Source organism: Pan troglodytes, chromosome 13, assembly GCF_028858775.2.
Source record: "Pan troglodytes isolate AG18354 chromosome 13, NHGRI_mPanTro3-v2.0_pri, whole genome shotgun sequence".
Classification (NCBI taxonomy): Eukaryota; Metazoa; Chordata; class Mammalia; order Primates; family Hominidae; genus Pan; species Pan troglodytes.
This window is the reverse complement of record NC_072411.2, coordinates 78,337,807-78,357,065: the sequence shown is the minus strand read 5'-3', so window position 1 is coordinate 78,357,065 and position 19,259 is coordinate 78,337,807. Positions and strand designations below refer to the sequence as shown.

Sequence of the window (19,259 nt, the reverse complement as noted above, 5' to 3'; positions counted from 1 at the left end):
CTACATAAGCATTAGACAATTAGCCCTCCCCCAGTCTAGCAGGAGACAAAGGTTTATTCTTTGGAGAAACTGAGCTAGAGGGACCCAAACAGCAGAGGGCACTGGGTGAGGTGCCACTCTGAAAGAGGCAAAGTTAAGGGTAAGTATACATACTGATCGAGGTTCACACAGGATCCCTCTCCCTCTCAGCTCCCAAACATAGGATATCACTCCAGGATATCTCTCTGAGGAAAAAAATCTACATATTGATGGTTTTATTAGGGGTGGGGTGGGCTAGGAATAGTGACAAACAAAAATGACCTCTCAATATGTAATCAATCTACAGTGACATCCACATGTCAAAAAGTCCCTCATCTCTTTAGCTTCACTCTTAACTATAAATTGTTAGCAGAGATCAATAGATACTTGAGGAAAGCCTCAAACAAAATACAGAGCCAAAACAAACCACGGAAAAAGGAACTGGCAAACAAAACTGCAGAGAGCAAGACAACTTCACTGAAAAATTATAACGGTGAATATTTACTGAGCACTTACTCTATGCCAAGTACTTGCACAAGAACTTTACACTATAAGGTATGTACAAGTATCACTATCTTAAGATGAGGAAAAAGAACAGAGATCAGGGTGTAGAGAGAGGGAGGGAGAGAAAAAGAAAGGAGGGAAAAAAGGAAGGAAAGAAGTTATGCGCCTGGTACATAACAGGCAGATAATGATTACCAGATGAATAAATAAATGAACATATGAAAATGTAAACAATATTGTCTAGTTTTAGTCATGTGAATTTTTGAAAACAAAGCAACAGAAACTTCTGAAAATAAAAGTTTGTTTTTTTTTTTTAAAAAGACACTTAGTCAAAATCCAAAACACAATTTATAGTCAACCACTGGTTGTAATATACAATCAATGTGACCTTTTGAGGGCACTTTGGTAAGGTCTACCAAAATTCTATACGTACATATCCTTTGAACTAGAAATGTTATTGCTATAAATACATAATACGAACATATATGTATAAAATTATACAAGATATGTGTAAGGATATTCACACTTAAGCCCTATTTATAACAGCAAAATAATCAATAGTTTGATACCTATCAATAAAAGACTGGTTAAAACAAATTGTGATGCATCCATCAACGGAATATTTATAGCCTTCAAAAAAGAATAAGGTTGGCTGGGCAAGGTGGCTCACACCAGTAATCCCAGCACTTTGGGAGGCCGAAGCAGGTGGATCACTTGAGCCCAGGAGTTCAAGACCAGCCTGGGCAACACGGCAAAATCCCGTCTCAACTAAAAATACAAAAAAATGGACAAGCATGATGGTGTGTGCCTGTAGTCCCAGCTACTTGGGAGGCTGAGGTGGGAGAATCACCTAAGCCCAGGAGGTTGAGGCTGTAGTAAGCCGTGATCACACCACTGCACTCGAGCCTGGGTGATGGGCATAAGACCCTGTCAAAACAAAAACCAAACAAACAAATAAATAAATAAATAAAATAAAGAGCAAGGTTGCTCCTCAACTGGATTTCTTACACTAAATTCCAAAAGACATTTCTCCTCTGGAATCTCTAATAAGGGCTACTGAATTATACAAGATGACATATGCCAAATGCAAAATTGCTTTTCATGAGGCTGTTTCTTCTAATGACCTAGAGCAAAACATTAAAACATAGTTCAAAAAGGCCTACAAAGGCTATTTGGTCCACTATGAAACTTCCTGGTGAGCTAACTTGCCAGAAAGACATAACTTTGAGTACCTACAAAAATAAATTCAACATGTATATACTGAGCACCCACTATGTATCAAGGACTGTCCTAGCTACTGGGACAAGCAGGCAACATAAAGTCTCAGTCCTTATGGGGTTTACACCACAATGGATACAGATAACAAGCAAATAAACCAGAAAATATGCATGGTAATTCCTGCTACTTAGAAATACAAAGCAGTGTAAAGGTATGGCTATTAAATATAGGGTAGTCAGATAAAGCCTCACTAATAAGGTAACATTTGACCATAAACCTAAGAAAGTTAGGGAGCAAGCCATGCAGATATCCAAGGAGAGAACAGTCCAAGTTTAAACACCTGAAGCAGGCTTGTGCTTCAACTATGTTTCAGCAACAGTTAACAAGACCAGTATGACTATGTGGGAGTAAAGAAGTGAGTACTAAGAGATGGGATCAGAGAGGCAACCAAAAATATCATGTAGGACCTTATAGGTAATTGTGAAGTCTTTGGCTTCTACTGAGTGAGACAAGAAATCATTAGAAGGTGTTGAGCTGGGGATTGCTGTAATCTGACCAAACCCTTCAAAGGACACAAACAACTACACAGAGATTAGACTGTTGAGAGCAGAACCACTGAAGCAGGAGAACTAATTAGGAGGCTTTTGTAATGATCCAGGCAAGATATGATGGTGGCCTGGACCAGGGTGGGAGTGATGAAAGTGATACGTCAGATTCTAGCTATATTTTTAAGGGAGGGTCAAGAAGTTCTGCTGATAACTCGATGTGGATATAGGAAAAATAATTCCAAAAATGACTAAAAATTTCTGGCATAAACAACTAGAAAGATGGAACTGGTATTTACCAAGCTAGGAAAAACTGTGGGGTGAGCAGGTTTTGGTGGAAGGAAGGGGACCTACATGTCTTTAGATTGTTGTCTCTAATTATCACTTTTTGGATAGACTTCTGACGAGAAATGAATAGCAGACAACTCTACTCTTTTCTCAAAGGCCTAGAATTGCTAAGAGTACGGCCATGTGCTTTGAAAACCAGATAAGCAGGTTCTATTAAAAATTTGAGAAGCCCAATCCTCGAGGCCACCCAACCTCTTTTATGCACACAACTGACAGAAGAGCCTACAAATGTACATCATACTATCTGTTAGCACTTCCTGCAGGTATGATACTTATCAAGGTGCTAAGAAATGAGAAGAACTACAGATGTCAGGCAGAATAAAAATATAATCAAGGACCATCTTCATCTTTGGTCTTTTCTGCTTCCTGCACCTATAGCCTACCAAGTTTAAAAACTGAAAAGTCAATTTAACGTCTTAGTTAAATGAGAAGTTTTAAGAAGCTAAGAAGCTGTCCCATAAGAGCAGTATAATCTTCTGAAAATTTACTGAGAAGTTACACATGAAGGAACCACTGTTAGCTTGAATCCTTTAAAATCTCAGCAATTATGGCCCAATCTTCAGGATGTCAAAAGTAAACAAGCAGGTCTTATAATTAAGAAAAGCAGGTAAACAGAATAACATTAATGTGCAAATCAACAAAACAAAACATCTTAAATATTATACATATCTAATTTCAAGTCTTCAATCCCAAATATACTAATAATACTCCAGAAAGAAATGTTGGAGGAAATCAGTGAAACTAAATGTAAAGCCAAAAAGTAACCCAATTATTTTACAGAAAAAAGTAAATATATTGGGTTTTTTTTTTTTTTTTTTTTTGAGACAGAGTCTTGCTCTGTCACCCAGGCTGGAGTGCAGCAGTGCAATCTCGACTCACCGTAATCTCTGCCTCCCAGGCTCAAGCAATTCTCATGCCTCAGCCTCCCAAGTAGGTGGGACTACAGGCGTGTACTACTACACCCAGCTAATTTTTTGTATTTTTAGTAGACACGGGGTTTTGCCATGTTGGCCAGACTGGTTGCGAACTCCTGGCCTCAAGTGATCTGCCCGTCTTACATTCCAAAGTGCTGGGATTAGAGGCGTGAGTCACCACCACACCCAGCCCTTTAAATATGATGGTTTCTGACACGAGTAAGGGAACAGACTCTACAACACTTTTTAAAATATCAAATATCCTTTGCTTTAACTGCATTAAGTTGAAAAAAAAAAAAAGCAATACACAGTTCAGAAAATGGTAAAAAGGGCTCAATGTGGTTGAATGGAAATAGCCTTGGTGGCTACTGTGCACAAGAATGACGCTAACTCATTGAGATTGCTGTCCTTACCATCCTTTATTCTTACTTTCTGTTGCTGAGTCATAAACCCTACCACTCATGACTGGGCAACCACCAGCACATTTTACTGATTAAGTACCCTAGCAGAACCTAATGGATCCTAACAGAATACAGACTTTGAAAGCAAGTTACCTAAGTGAAAAAAAGATTCAAGTGAACATACATTTAAAAGAAGGAAATCCTCTGCATCAGTCTTAAGAATCAGTATAGAACAATAAGGCCAGGTGCAGTGGCTCATGCCTGTAATCCCAGCACCTTGGGAGGTCAAGGCGGGTGGATTATTTGAGGTCAGGAGTTCAAGACCAGCTGGCCAAAATGGTGAAACCCCGTCTCTACTAAAAACACAAAAATTAGCTGGGTGGTGGTGGTGCGCACCTGTAATCTCAGCTACTTGGGAGGCTGAGGCAGGAGAATCACTTGAGCCTGGGAGATGGAAGTTGCAGTGAGCCAAGATCGCACCACTGCACTCCAGTCTGGGTGACAGAGTGAGACCCTATCTCCAAAAAAAAAAAAAAAAAAGAATCAGTGTAGAACAATAAGAAGTTAATGAGCAGAAGATCAGAGACAGCTCTCTGGGTAGAATCCTGGGAACTGTGTTAGCTTGAAAAAGTACCTTTATCTCAGAAGCTTTCTCATTTCTAAATTAGACAATCAGGCAGATTAACTGAAGTTCTATATGTAAAACATTTTATACACTATCTGACACAGAGTAATTCAAAAAATATTAGGTATTATTATTAATAGTAGTAACAACATTCATAATAATAAATACTCATTTGTTCATCTGCAAAGGAAGAAAGACCACTTAACCTTGGTGACTTCAAAAGAAAGCTGGCTTCATTTATTTTATTACCTTTTAATGTCTCCTTATGAGAAAAATTAAAATAATTATTATGTACTATAATTTAATTGTATTTACTTCTATAAAATCAAAACCAAGATTGTGTACTGAAATAAAAACTTCTAGAAAGATGTTAAAAGAATAAAGGAAAATAACCAAAAGTACTTTTCTTTCTTTCTTTTTTTTTTTTTTTTTTTTTTTGAGATGGCATTTCACTGTTGTTGCCCAGGCTGGAGTGCAATGATGCAATCTTGGCTCACTGCAACCTCCGCCTCCCAGATTCAAGTGATTCTCTCACCTCAGCCTCATGAGTAGCTGGGATTACAGGCATGCGCCACCACCCCTGGCTAATTTTTTGTATTTAGTAGAGATGGGGTTTCACCATGTTGGACAGGCTGGTCTCAAACTCCTGACCTCAGGTGATCCACCCGCCTCAGCCTTCCAAAGTGCTGGGATTACAGGCGTGAGACACCACACCCGGCCCAATAGCACTTTTCAAAAGAATAGTGAATATATGCTTTATGTTTTCAATATATATAATTACATAATATCATCTTTTCTAACAAAGCAAAAACAAGATATCTAAATATTGAAATAGATGTTTGTGAATAATTTTTAGAGTCATACACACTGATAAAACTGATAAATGAACTGACAGAAGGACTCCATCCCCCAAGAATATATGGTTCGTTAGTATACATAGACAATGTCTATCTTGTTTACTACTTTAGTCCTTGGCATACAATAAAGTCTCAATAAACATTTGCTTAATGAACAAGCCATAGATATTCCTAAAAATAAATGCAAACATTCCTAAGTTCACAGAAAGCTAGTAAACTATAGCAAAAATTAGCATTTTGTAATTTTATGGGTTCAGAGCTCACTGCTTTAAAAAGTTAGATGTAACTCTTGTTAAGTTCAGAGATATTTTAAAAAATCAATAGTTACAAATATCAATACGTTGATACTGCTTTAGAAAACAGTAACAGGAATTCAACTTAAAAACTATTAATAATGATCTGTACACAACTGCAAGAGGGCCGAACAGGAATGGCTCCAGTCTGCAGCTCCCAGCATGATCAACGCAGAAGATGGGTGATTTCTCCATTTCCAGCTGAGGTACCTAGTTCATCTCACTGGGACTGGATGGACAGTGGGTGCAGCCCATGGAGGGCTAGGAAAAGCAGGGTGGGGCACTGCCTCACCCAGGAAGCGCAAGGGGTCAGGGGATATCCCTTTCTTAGCCAAAGGAAGCCATGACAGACTGCCTGGAAAAACGGGACACTTCCACCCAAATACTGCGCTCTTCCCATGGTCTTAGCAACTGGCAGACAAGGTGATTCTCTCCCGTGCCTGGCTCAGTGGCTCCCATGCCCACAGAGCCTTGCTCACTGCTAGCACAGCAGTCTGAGATGGATCTGTGAGACAGCCCCCTGGCTGGGGGAGGGGAGTCCTCCATTGCTGAGGCTTGAGTAGGTAAACAAAGCCACCTGGAAGCTCAAACTGGGCGGAGCCCACCGCAGATCAGCAAGGCCTACTGCCTCTATGCTTCACCTCCGTGGGCAGGGCATAGCTGAATAAAAGACAGCAGACAACTTCTGCAGACTTCAATGTCCCTGTCTGACAGCTCTGAAGAGAACAGTGGTTCTCCCACCACAGCGTTTGAGCTCTGAGAACAGACGGACTGCCTCTTCAAGTGGATCCCTGACCCCCGTGTAGCCTAACTCGGAGACATCTCCCAGTAAGGGCCGAAAGACACCTCATATAGTTCGGTGCTCCTCTGGGATGAAGCTTCCAGAGGAAGGAACAGGCAACAATATTTGCCGTTCTGCAGCCTCCACTGGTGATACCCAGGCAAACAGGGTCTGGAGTGGACCTCCAGCAAACTCCAACAGACCTGCAGCTGAGGGACCTGGCTGTTAGAAGGAAAACTAACAAACAGAAAGGAATAGCATCAACATCAATAAAAAGGTCATCTACACCAAAACCCCATCTGTAGGTCACCAACATCAAAGACCAAAGGTAGACAAAACCACAAAGATGGGGAGAAACCAGAGCAGAAAAGCTAAAAATTCTAAATCAGAGCGCCTCTCCTCCTCCAAAGGATAGAAGCTCCTCGCCAGCAATGGAACAAAGCTGGACAGAGAATGACTTTCACAAGTTGACAGAAGTAGGCTTCAGAAGGTCGGTAATAACAAACTACTGCAAGATAAAGGAGGATGTTCGAACCCATCGCAAGGAAGCTAAAAACCTTGAAAAAAGGTTAGACGAATGGCTAACTAGAATAAACAGTGTAGAGAAGACCTTAAATGACCGGACAGAGCTGAAAACCATGGCACAAGAACTTCGTGACGCATGCACAAGCTTCAATAGCTGATTTGATTAAGTGGAAGAAAGGGTATCAGTGATCGAAGATCAAATTAATGAAATAAAGCGAGAAGACAAGGTTAGAGAAAAAAGAGTCAAAAGGAACAAACAAAGCCTCCAAGAAATATGGGACTATGTGAAAAGACCAAATCTACATTGGATTGGTGTATCTGAAAGTGATGGGGAATGGAACCAACCTGGAAAACACTCTTCAGGATATTATCCACTAGAACTTTCTCAGCCTAGCAAGGTAGGCCAACGTCCAAATTCAGGAAATACAGAGAACACCACAAAGATACTCCTCAACAAGAGCAACCCCAACACACATAATTGTCAGATTCACCAAGGTTGAAATGAAGGAAAAGATGTTAAGGGCAGCCAGAGAGAAAGGTCGAGTTACCCACAAAGGGAGGCCCATCAGACTAACAGCAGATCTCTCGGCAGAAACCCTACAAGCCAGAAGAGACTGGGGGCCAATATTCAACATTGTTAAAGAAAAGAATTTTCAACACAGAATTTCCTATCCAGCCAAACTAAGCTTCATAAGTGAAGGAGAAATAAAATCCTTTACAGACAAGCAAATGCTGAGAGAGTTTGTCACCACCAGGCCTGCCTTACAAGAGCTCCTGAAGGAAGCACTAAACATGGAAAGAAAACAACCAGTACTAGCCACGGCAAAAACAGGCCAAACTGTAAAGACCATCGATGTTACGAAGAAACTGCATTAATTAACAGGCAAAATAACCAGCTAATATCATAATGACAGGATCAAATTCACACATAACAATATTAACCTTAAATGTAAATGGGCTAAATGCCCCAATTAAAAGACACAGACTGGCAAATTGGATAAAGAGTCAAGACCCATCAGTGTGCTGTATTCAGGAGATGCATCTCATGTGCAAAGATGCACACAGGCTCAAAATAAAGGGATGGGGGAAGATCTACCAAGCAAATGGAAGGCAAAAAAAAAAAAAAAAAAAAAAAAAAAAAGCAGGGGTTGCAATCCTGGTCTCTGATACAACAGACTTTAAACCAACAAAGATAAAAGAGACAAAGAAGGCCATTACATAATGGTAAAGGGATCAATTCAACAAGAAGAGCTAACTATCCTAAATATATATGCACCCAATACAGGAGCACCCAGATTCATAAAGCAAGTCCTTAGAGACCTACAAAGAGACTTAGACTCCCACACAACAATAATGGGAGACTTTAACACCCCACTGTCAATATCAGACAGATCAACAAGACAGCAGGTTAACAAGGATATCCAGGACCTGAACTCAGCTCTGCCACAAGCAGACCTAATAGACACCTACAGAACTCTCCACTCCAATTCAACAGAATATACATTCTTCTCAGCAACACATTGCACTTATTCTAAAATTGACCACATAATTGGAAGTAAAGCATTCCTCATCAAATGTAAAAGAACTGAAATCACAACAAACTGTCTCTCAGACCACAGTGCAATCAAATTAGAACTCAGGATTAAGAAACTCACTCAGAACTGCTCAGCTACATGGAAACTGAACAACCTGCTTCTGAATGACTACTGGGTAAATAACGAAATGAAGGCAGAAATAAAGATGTTCTTTGAAACCAATAAGAACAAAGACACAACGTATCAGAATCTCTGAAACACATTTAAAGCAGTGTGTAGAGGGAAATTTATAGCACTAAATGCCGACAAGAGAAAGCAGGAAAGATCTAAAATCGACACCCTAACATCACAATTAAAAGAACTAGAGAAGCAAGAGCAAACAAATTCAAAAGCTAGCAGAAGGCAAGAAATAACTAAGATCAGAGCGGAACTGAAAGAGATAGAGACACAAAAAAACCCTTCAAAATATCAATGAATCTAGGAACTGGTTTTTTGAAAAGATCAACAAAATTGATACACCACTAGCATGACTAATAAAGAAGAAAAGAGAGAAGAATCAAATAGACACAATAAAAAATGACAAAGGGGATATCACCAACGATCCCAAAGAAATACAACCTACCATCAGAGAATACTATAAACACCTCTATGCAAATAAACTAGAAAATCTAGAAGAAATGGATACATTCCTGGACACATACACCCTCCCAAGACTAAACCAGGAAGAAGCTGAATCTCTGAATAGACCAATAACAGGCTCTGAAATTGAGGCAATAATTAATAGCGTACCAACCAAAAAACGTCCAGGACCAGATGGATTCACAGCCAAATTCTACCAGAGGTAAAAAGAGGAGCTGGGACCATTGCTTCTCAAACTATTCCAAACAGGGAATCCTCTCAAACTCATTTTATGAGGCCAACATCATCCTGATACCAGAGCCTGGCAGAGACACAACAAAAAAAGAGAATTTTAGACCAACATTACTGATGAAAATCAATGCGAAAATCCTCAATAAAATATTAGCAAACCGAATCCAGCAACAGCACATCAAAAACCTTATCCATCATGATCAAGTCGGCTTTATCCTTGGGATGCAAGGCTGGTTCAACATACGCAAATCAAATAAGTTAATCCATCACATAAACAGAACCAATGAAAAAAACCACATGATTATCTCAACAGATGCAGAAAAGGCCTTTGACAAAATTCAACAGCCCTTCATGCTAAAAACTCTCAATAAACTAAGTATTGATGGAACATATCTCAAAATAGTAAGAGCTATTTATGACAAACCCACAGCCAATATCATACTGAATAGGCAAAAATGGGAAGCACTCCCTTTGAAAACCCGCACAAGACGAGGATGCCCTCTCTCACCACTCCTATTGAACACAGTGTTAGAAGTTCTGGCCAGGTCAATCAGGCAAGAGAAAGAAATGAAGGGTATTCAATTAAGAAATCAGGAAGTCAAATTGTTCCTGTTTGCAGATGATATGATTGTATATTTAGAAAACCCCATCGTCTCAGCCCAAAATCTCAAGCTGATAAGCAACTTCAGCAAAGTGTCAGGATACAAAATCAATGTGCAAAAATCACAAGCATTCCTATACACCATTAACAGACAAACAGAGCCAAATCATGAGTGAACTCCCATTCACAATTGCTACAAAGAGAATAAAATACCTAGGAATCCAACTTACAAGGGATGTGAAGGAACTCTTCAAGGAGAACTACAAACTACTGCTCAAGGAAATAAAAGAGGACACAAACAAATGGAAGAATATTCCATGCTCATGGATAGGAAAAATCAATATCGTGAAAATGGCCATACTGCCTAAAGTAATTTATAGATTCAATGCCATCCCCATCAAGCTACCAATGACTTTCTTCACAGAATTGGAAAAAACTAAAGTTCATATGGAACCAAAAAAGAGTCTGCATTGCCAAGACAATCCTAAGCAAAAAGAACAAAGCTGGAGGCATCACACTACCTGACTTCAAACTACACTACAAGGCTACAGTAACAAAAACAGCTTGGTACTGGTACCAAAACACAGATATAGACCAATGGAACAGAACAGAGCCCTCAGAAATAACACCACACATCTACAACCATCTGATCTTTGACAAACCTGACAAAAACAAGAAATGTGAAAAGGATTCCCTATTTAATAAATGGTGCTGGGAAAACTGGCTAGCCATATGTAGAAAGCTGAAACTGGATCCCTTCCTTACACCTTATACAGAAATTAATTCAAGATGGATTAAAGACTTAAATGTTAGACCTAAAACCATAAAAAAATCTAGAAGAAAACCTAGGCAATACCATTCAGGACACAGGCATGGGCAAGGACTTCATGTCTAACACACCAAAAACAATGGCAACAAAAGCCAAAATAGGCAAATGGGATCTAATTAAACTAAAGAGCTTCTGCACAGCAAAAGAAACTACCATCAGAGTGAACAGGCAACCTACAGAATGGGAGAAAATTTTTGCAATCTACCCATCCGACAAAGGGCTAATATCCAGAATCTATAAAGAACTCAAAAAAATTTACAAGAAAAAAACAACCCCATCAAAAAGTGGGCAAACGATATGAACAGACACTTCTCAAAAGAAGACATCTACGCAGCCAATAGACACACGAAAAAAATACTCATCATCACTGGTCATCAAAGAAATGCAAATCAAAACCAAAATGAGATATCATCTCATGCCAGTTACAATGGCAATCATTAAAAAGTCAGGAAAAAACAGATGCTGGAGAGGATGTGGAGAAATAGGAATGCTTTTACACTGTTGGTGGGAGTGTAAATTAGCTCAACCATTGTGGAAGACGGTGTGGCGATTCCTCAAGGATCTAGAACTAGAATTACCATTTGAGCCAGCAATCCCATTACTGGGTATATACCCAAAGGATTAGGAATCATGCTACTATAAAGACAAATGCACACATGTTTATTGCAGCACTATTCACAATAGTAAAGACTTGGAACCAACCCAAATGTCCATCAGTGATAGACTGGATTAAGAAAATGTGGCACATATACACCGTGGAATACTATGCAGCCATAAAAAAGGATGAATTCATGTCCTTTGTAGGGACATGGATGAAGCTGGAAACCATCATTCTCAGCAAACTATCACAAGGACAGAAAACAAAACACATGTTCTCACTCATAGATGGGAATCAAACAATGAGATCACTTGGACACAGGGCAGGGAACATCACACACTGGGGCCTGTCAGGGGGTGGGGGTGCTGGGGGAGGGATAGCATTAGGAGAAATACCAAATGTAAATGATGAGTAGATGGGTGCAGCAAACCAACATGGCACATGTGTACCTATGTATCAAACCTGCACATTGTGCACATGTACCCTAGAACTTAAAGTATAAAAAATAATAATAATGATCTATGTAGAAATCAGAAACCACAATTCAATAAGCATAAAAAGCTTTAAAGAGAGTGAATTTATTACCAAAAAATATGAAATGTTATTTCAGAGAACATTTGAAGACATATCACTTCATAGACTGACCTTCCTTAATGAAACTCTCACCTAGAAACTACTCCTGGAATATTTGAGTCAATTTTAGATACATCAACATCTGACAGCTATAGAAAAAAATCAGGTTATTTCTGAAAGCAACAAAAGAGACAATTAGAATAGAGAAAGATATAAGCTTTCCCTGTGATAATTACATATAAATAACGCACTGATAAAACCAATAAATGAATGGATAAAAGCCTGTCCTCCCAAGAATATAAGCTTCATTAGTACATACAGACCATGTCTATCTTGTTTACAACTTTCATAAAGTTGTAGGGTCAAAATTAAGCAAGAGTTATAAAATAGTCAAAAGTACAGAAAGAACAATTCTTGTAACCCAATAACCTAACACAACAGCAGTTACATAGTTAGCACTCAATGAACAGTTGGGGAGAAAACGAAAAAATATATATATTCTTTTTCTGAGCTCCTATAATGAATGCTTCAAAATTTTGTTACTTACGAGAAAATTCCCAACTGATAAAAATAATAACAAAAAAATTAAAATTCTTAGGATGAACTAGCAGATGGAAGGAACATATATTCTTTTAAATTAACTAATAGTAACTCAATATTGAAACACTTGCCAATGACCAGCACCAACTGTCTTCTTTCCTCTTCTTTATTCCAAAGACAAAAATGAACATTTGTCTTTCAAGTTAGATACACAGCACACTCTCTTTAGTTGCACCTAAGCAATAAAATCGGCATTGCTTGCCAATAAAAATATAAAAGTAATTCAAAATTTTAAAGAATTGCCTTTAATACGTTTTTAAAGATTAGATGCTTTACACTGATTAATAACATGAGATTCGAGGCGTTATAAACACAGCTTCTAAATTTATGTAAGTCACATGAACAAAGTTATTCAAATTCTAGATAGGTAGCAATCCATTTTCAGTCCAACCAGGTAAAGCTATCCTTAGACAGCAGACCTCAGGTTTTTCTTCTTTAGGACAAAGCTTCTATTTATTTCCTAATTAAATTTGAAATATTTTATGTAAGAATTCACTAACGACTATTCGCAAGCATGCAATGCCATTTTCAGGACACAAAATAAAAATGATTGTGAATTTTAATTCATATCCTTTTTCAACCAGACACAAAGGAAAATTTGTGACAACTGAAGAATTATTTTCTACCTTACTGAAGAGGCACGATTTAAAATTAAAAACCATGAACAAATCTATCTATAAAATAATTCATTTTTATATCAAAGAGCTGCAGACCCTGTAATTTAAATAATGTATCTAAGGTTATAAATGAAAAGTGTTAGGTATCATTCTTGAAGCGACAGATTAAGTTCCTAATCCAGTTACCATAATAGCCATATTTGTAGTTTAACATAAATTAAGACCTTAATTATATTTGTGACTATTTTAAACAAAATAACAAATTCCTTTGTACCTGTGAATGTAATTTATAGCAAAGCCAGGTTCATTTTCCAAACCAATCTATTTCACACTGCAGAAGTACTCTGGTATAACAGTATAATGTAATTCTTGTTGTAGAATGTTGAAAGAATAGATTCACTAAAAGCACAGAAGGGGTTTGAAGATAAATGAAGATGCTATTCATTCAAGGGTAATTTCATCTTAGAACTATATGAAAGATGTTTCACTCACACAGGGTAGTGTATGGCCTCAAATTTAAGTGTACTTTCAGCTCAAATATAATGCTGCTAGATTGATTATGTTGATATTGTATATCTAATAATGAAAAATTCTAGCCTTTTTCTGTTTTTAAAAAAGGCTGTTGTTTTTCCATCTTACTACTGTATCTTTATGGTTCTGTTTAATAGCAACAAACTATAAAATCCTGCTTCCTATTTACTTTTTAAACAAAAAAGTACACAGCTGATATTCTAAGTTGCACTCTCTCAGAACTACAGGAGTGTGAATTTTCGTTAAGTTAAATACGTATTTACATCAGTAAACCATTACCCTTTATAACCATTTTACCTTATTTCACTAATTACTAAAAACAACAACTCCTATAGCCACCTAATTCTATTTTGAATATACTTCATTTCCACAAGTTCTACACTGCCTAATTTTAATGTTTTATATACACCATGCCATTTAAGTGTTGAGAAACTAATATTGAGATTTGTTTTTTAATCTGCTAAATTCTATTTGCAATTTAAGTTCACAATTATCTTGATAAAGATCACATTTTATATACTGAAATAATCCAAGGTCTTATGAGCATAAATCAGCAAAATGCTTTAACATTTCTGGCACACAAACTGTAATAATGTAAGACAATCAGTCTGAAGAATTTAAACTCAGTGATATCAAAGAAACATCTGCAGCCTCCATTTTGCTTGTCTGGAATACTGAAAAGGATTTTACAAGTCTCTATATCTCATAAATGTTCACTAAATTCTATTTATCCCTTAGCTTTCCTTTCCTTCACCTAATCCTGAAAGTGAATTCAGAAGCCTCATCTGACAGAGGATGATCAAATTGAGAGGAATGTACAAATTTTAAAAACCTAAAACTTTATACTTTATGAGGCTTTAATAAAGTTTTGTCAATTTTTAAATCTTTTTCATAAAATATTATATTATTTATTAAAATATGTCCACTCATGTCATCCTACTTCTATTTACACCAGGTTTAAACTGATCCTTTAAAACGGCATAAAACCCTGAACAACTCATTTAAAACAAAATGTATCCAACCAAACTGAAAATTCAAAATCATTTCCTCTAAAATTCTGCAGGTAGCTGTCTACTATGGCCATTTAAATGACAAGACAAATTTACAGCAGCTGTATTTTCACACTCAAAGTTTTGTCTCTAAGGCAGTAATCAACCTGCAGCCTCAAAAGAAAGACAGATATTCCTCTCTCCTGCTCTTTCCCAAACACTACATTTGGATATTATCATTAGCCAATAATTAATGCACCCTTCTAGAAAGCATCATTTGCTAAAAGGAAAATGCAAGGGTCAGCTAAGTATTTATCATCAAATCTGAAATGTGAGTGTTCATGGCCCAGCATTAATGGGGCCTATAAAAATGCTGACTTTTGGTCAGGTGCAGTGGCTCACACCTGTAATCCCAGCACTTTGGGAGGCTGAGGCGGGTGGATCATTTGAGGTCAGGAGTTCAAGATCAGCCTGGCCAACATGGTGAAACCCCGTCTCTATTAAAAATACAAAAAAATCAGCTGGGCTTGGTGGCACACACCTGTAATCCCAGCTACTCAGAAGGCTGAGGTGTGAGAATCACTTGAACCTGGGAAATGGAGGTTGCAGTGAGCCGGAGATCACGCCAGCAGTGAACCAAGATCACGCCACTGCACTCCAGCCTGGGCGACAGAGCTAGACTCCATCTCAAAAAAACAAAACAAAATGCTGACTTTTAAATTATATACTATATTCAACAGAAATAAAATAGTTTTTTTCTGTTGTCTTCCCTTTCATTTTTAGAGAAAAGTATTTATTAACAAAGAGTAAGAGAAAGTAAAAATATTAAATGGAACAAGGACATTCTCCTTCACTTGACCTTAAATGCTATTCTTACTTGAAGTAAAAAGGACAAAGTAAGATTACTTGTTCATGCAATATTCTAATAATGATCATCAGTTTGAGACACTCTAAAAAACAAATTCAAATTTTTATAATATCTAGATTAAGCCATACAAAAAAAAAACACCAGCTTTTTAAAACTGGCTTCACATACATAAAGCGAAATTCTTTCTAAAACTTACTAGAAAGTCTCTGTTGTGCAACGGATAGCACATTGGACTTCTAAAACTTATTAGAAAGTAACATTTTATTATATAAAGACACTCACAAAATATGTACATAAATCTTTGAAGTCAAAATAGGCACTAATTCTGTATTTGACATCTTACATTACTATTCCTTTCACTTTTTTCAAAAGAATTTCCCATTTATTACCTAACTTGAGCTTCATAATATTATAGAGGTAAGACTATCTTTATCCCATTTCAAAGATACAAAAGCTAAGACATGTTCTTTTACTCCTTAATGTAAACTATTAATCATAAGATATAATTTACTAAGAAATGTCAGAAATAATTTGTGATTAAATGATCACTTATTGTTAGGTGAAACTTCAATATCTGTTATCACTGGACTAGACCAATATGCAGCAAAGTGTTATGAGTGTGGACTGTCAATCCAGACTTCCTGGGTCTGCATTCCAGCTGTGCCACATACTATTTATGTAACTTTGAGCTCACTGTTTAACCTCTCTGCCTTACCTTCCTAATCTGTAGGAAAATAGGAATAATAATAGTACCTACCTCATAGGGTAGCTGTGTGAAAGGATTATTTATGATACCTACCTTATACAGCACTTACCTCATACAGTTGTTATAAGGATTAAATGGGTTAATATGAATTAAGAGCTCAGCACAGTGACAAGCACAGGTGGCACTCAACCAATGTTGTTGTTGTTTTCTGTTTATCTGCACAATTTGTGGGTTCTATGAAATGTGGGCGAAGCATCTTTGAGCTTCAGTTTCCACATCTTTAATATGAGGATAATAATAGTACGGTGCACTAGGGTCATGGGAAGGATTGAACGCAATGCTCCACATAAAAGCTTTCAATAGATTATCTTATACAATAAAAGTATTCAATAAATATTGTTTTAAAATATATTATTCAGTATCAATAAAATTTTGTTTGCATTAAAGCATTCAATATTAATTTTTAGATGATACAAAAATTAATGTTCACACAAACACAAACATGTCCAAAAAAGATTCTTACACATAACATTTGTTTTCAATTACTCTAGTGTTTTCAGGTACTATCAAGGCTGCAAGCTTCCATTCCTCTTACTGACATTGAATACGTGTATTTCTTTCAAAGAATTAGGAGAGAAAGAAGTAATAAACAGCATTCATTGCATATTTACAATATGCCAGGTACTCTTCTAAGTGCTTTACATATGTTAACATATTCAATCCTCACATTCAATATGTTAACATATTCAATCCTATCCTACTCAACAGGATAGCTTCTATTATATTTCTATTTTACATTTGAGCAAACTTGAAACAAAGAGCTCTATTTAGGGTTTGCTGTTTTTTGAAACAGATACCAATTGGAATCTTCTATAAAAGACAGCATATACTCAATCAATAGACATAAACTTCTTAAATAAAACAATTTGGCCAAAACCTTTGAGAGCATATATGTATTTGCTCATATTGTATTCTAAACCTGCAGTGTCTAACACAAAAGCCACTAGCTACGTGAGACTAGTGGGCATTTGAAATCTGGCTAGCATAAATTGAGAGGTACTGTAAGTGTAAAATACACATCAGATTTTGAACTTAATATAAAAAGTCCCATTAATAAATTATGTATTGGTTACATATTAAAATAATATTTGGATATACTGGGTAAAATAATGCATATTATTAAAATAAATTTTGCCAATTTCTTTTTACTTTTTTTAAATGAGGCTTCTAGAAAATTTCAAATCACAAATGTGGCCAACATTGTGTATTTATTAGATGGCTGGTTTGGATTTGGGGGTAACAGAGAATAGTAACAGAGAATTATTATCAAAGTTACTTTTTCCGGTCAGCATAAGCTTAAGTCCCTCAAAGCACAAGTACAGAATGGAAGATATCTCTCTCTCTCTCTCTCTGTCTCTCTAGTGTGTGCATGTGTGTATAACACTGCATATATACACATTCGGCTCAAGGGACCAGAGAAACATGCTATACTAATACTTCACTATACTCAACATACAAGAGTGAAGGAAAGCAAATCTAAGGGGAAATAGCTACAGGAAAAAAAAAATTATTTTTAAACTGAAATCATAAAAGTTCTCAGAGTTCAAAAAGACCCAATCACTTAGTTTCGGGGGTATCATAAACACCAAGTGTATGTGTTAAGTAAAATTTAAATTTCCTAATGGCCTAACTGGCAGACTATTAAAATATCTGATGTTTGATATCTGGTATCTTCTAGAAAATAATCCAGTTTGTGGATACCTGTCACATTGTTTTGATCAATTTTATACATCAAATGTAGGCCTTTAACTGATTCTTCTAAACAAATGCTGGCCCACTATATAGAAGAAAATTACTCCATAAAGTTTATATCAGATAACTGGAAAAGTCACATTTATAGTCATGGCTACTATCAGCTGTCAAGCCAAAGAATATTGAAGAAAACCAAGAAATTTTAATATATGCTGCTTAATTTATCATCGAAGTGACATATGTAGGATAAAAACATTGAAATGGTTAAGGAAAATTCTACATTGTAAAAGGTCCTTTTTTCTGGTTTTATTTTTAATTGCAACTATGATTTGAGAAAGCAAATTAATAGAAATCATAAAAATAGAATTAACAAATAAAATACACAGTAAGATTTATTTTTTCCTCCCTTCTCCGGGTTATTTAAAACGTTAGTTTTTTTAAATGGTAATATACTGGTATTTTGGTTTGTACTGAAAACTGGCTAACTCATCTATTCCAGGGTTTGTCAACCTTGACAAATCTATTTACATTTGGGGCTGGATAATTCTTTGTTGTGCAGGGACCACTCTGTATGTTTTAGGATTTTTAGCAGCATCTCTGGCATCTACCCAATGGATGAGAATAGCACTTCAACCGTTGTGACGAGCAAAAACACTTAAATATTGTCAAATGTCACAGGGTGGTGGTAGGGAGAGTACTAAAGAGCTGCCCAGTTGGAAACCACTGTCTATTCCTACCCAAAATACCTTTCTATTTGATGAAAGTTACTTCAGCACTTCCTAAACTAGTATTATGTAGTTTTAGGGGCTCTTCCTAGGGGATCCAGATAGCTTCAGCAGGGAAATCAGTAAACCTACTGAAACCACATGCAGAATAGCCTGGCTATATTTTCTGTTAAAATGTTCTATAGCTTTTGCCAGATCCTGAAAGGGTTATCCCCAAAACAGCAATTTTAAAAGGGTTAAGAATCAGTGCTTCAACTAAAATATTCACAGTGCCTTCAAACTGTCTTTCCAAAGATATAAAGATTGAAAATATTATTTTATACACAGCAAATCATTTACTTTTACATTGGTTATCAAGGCATGATTACTTTCACCACACTTATAAACCATTCATACAACAGACATTTAGTGGATACAGTCTACATGCTCAGTCCTA

The 19,259-nt window shown here is 36.7% G+C and overlaps 1 protein-coding gene across 4 annotated transcripts in view; it reads right to left on the bottom strand.

Moving 5' to 3' along the window:
- The window catches only part of MTX2 (metaxin 2), a 63,429-nt gene that overhangs the window by 20,141 nt on the left and 24,029 nt on the right, over positions 1–19,259 (bottom strand). The gene's annotated exons all lie outside the window — the stretch shown is intronic.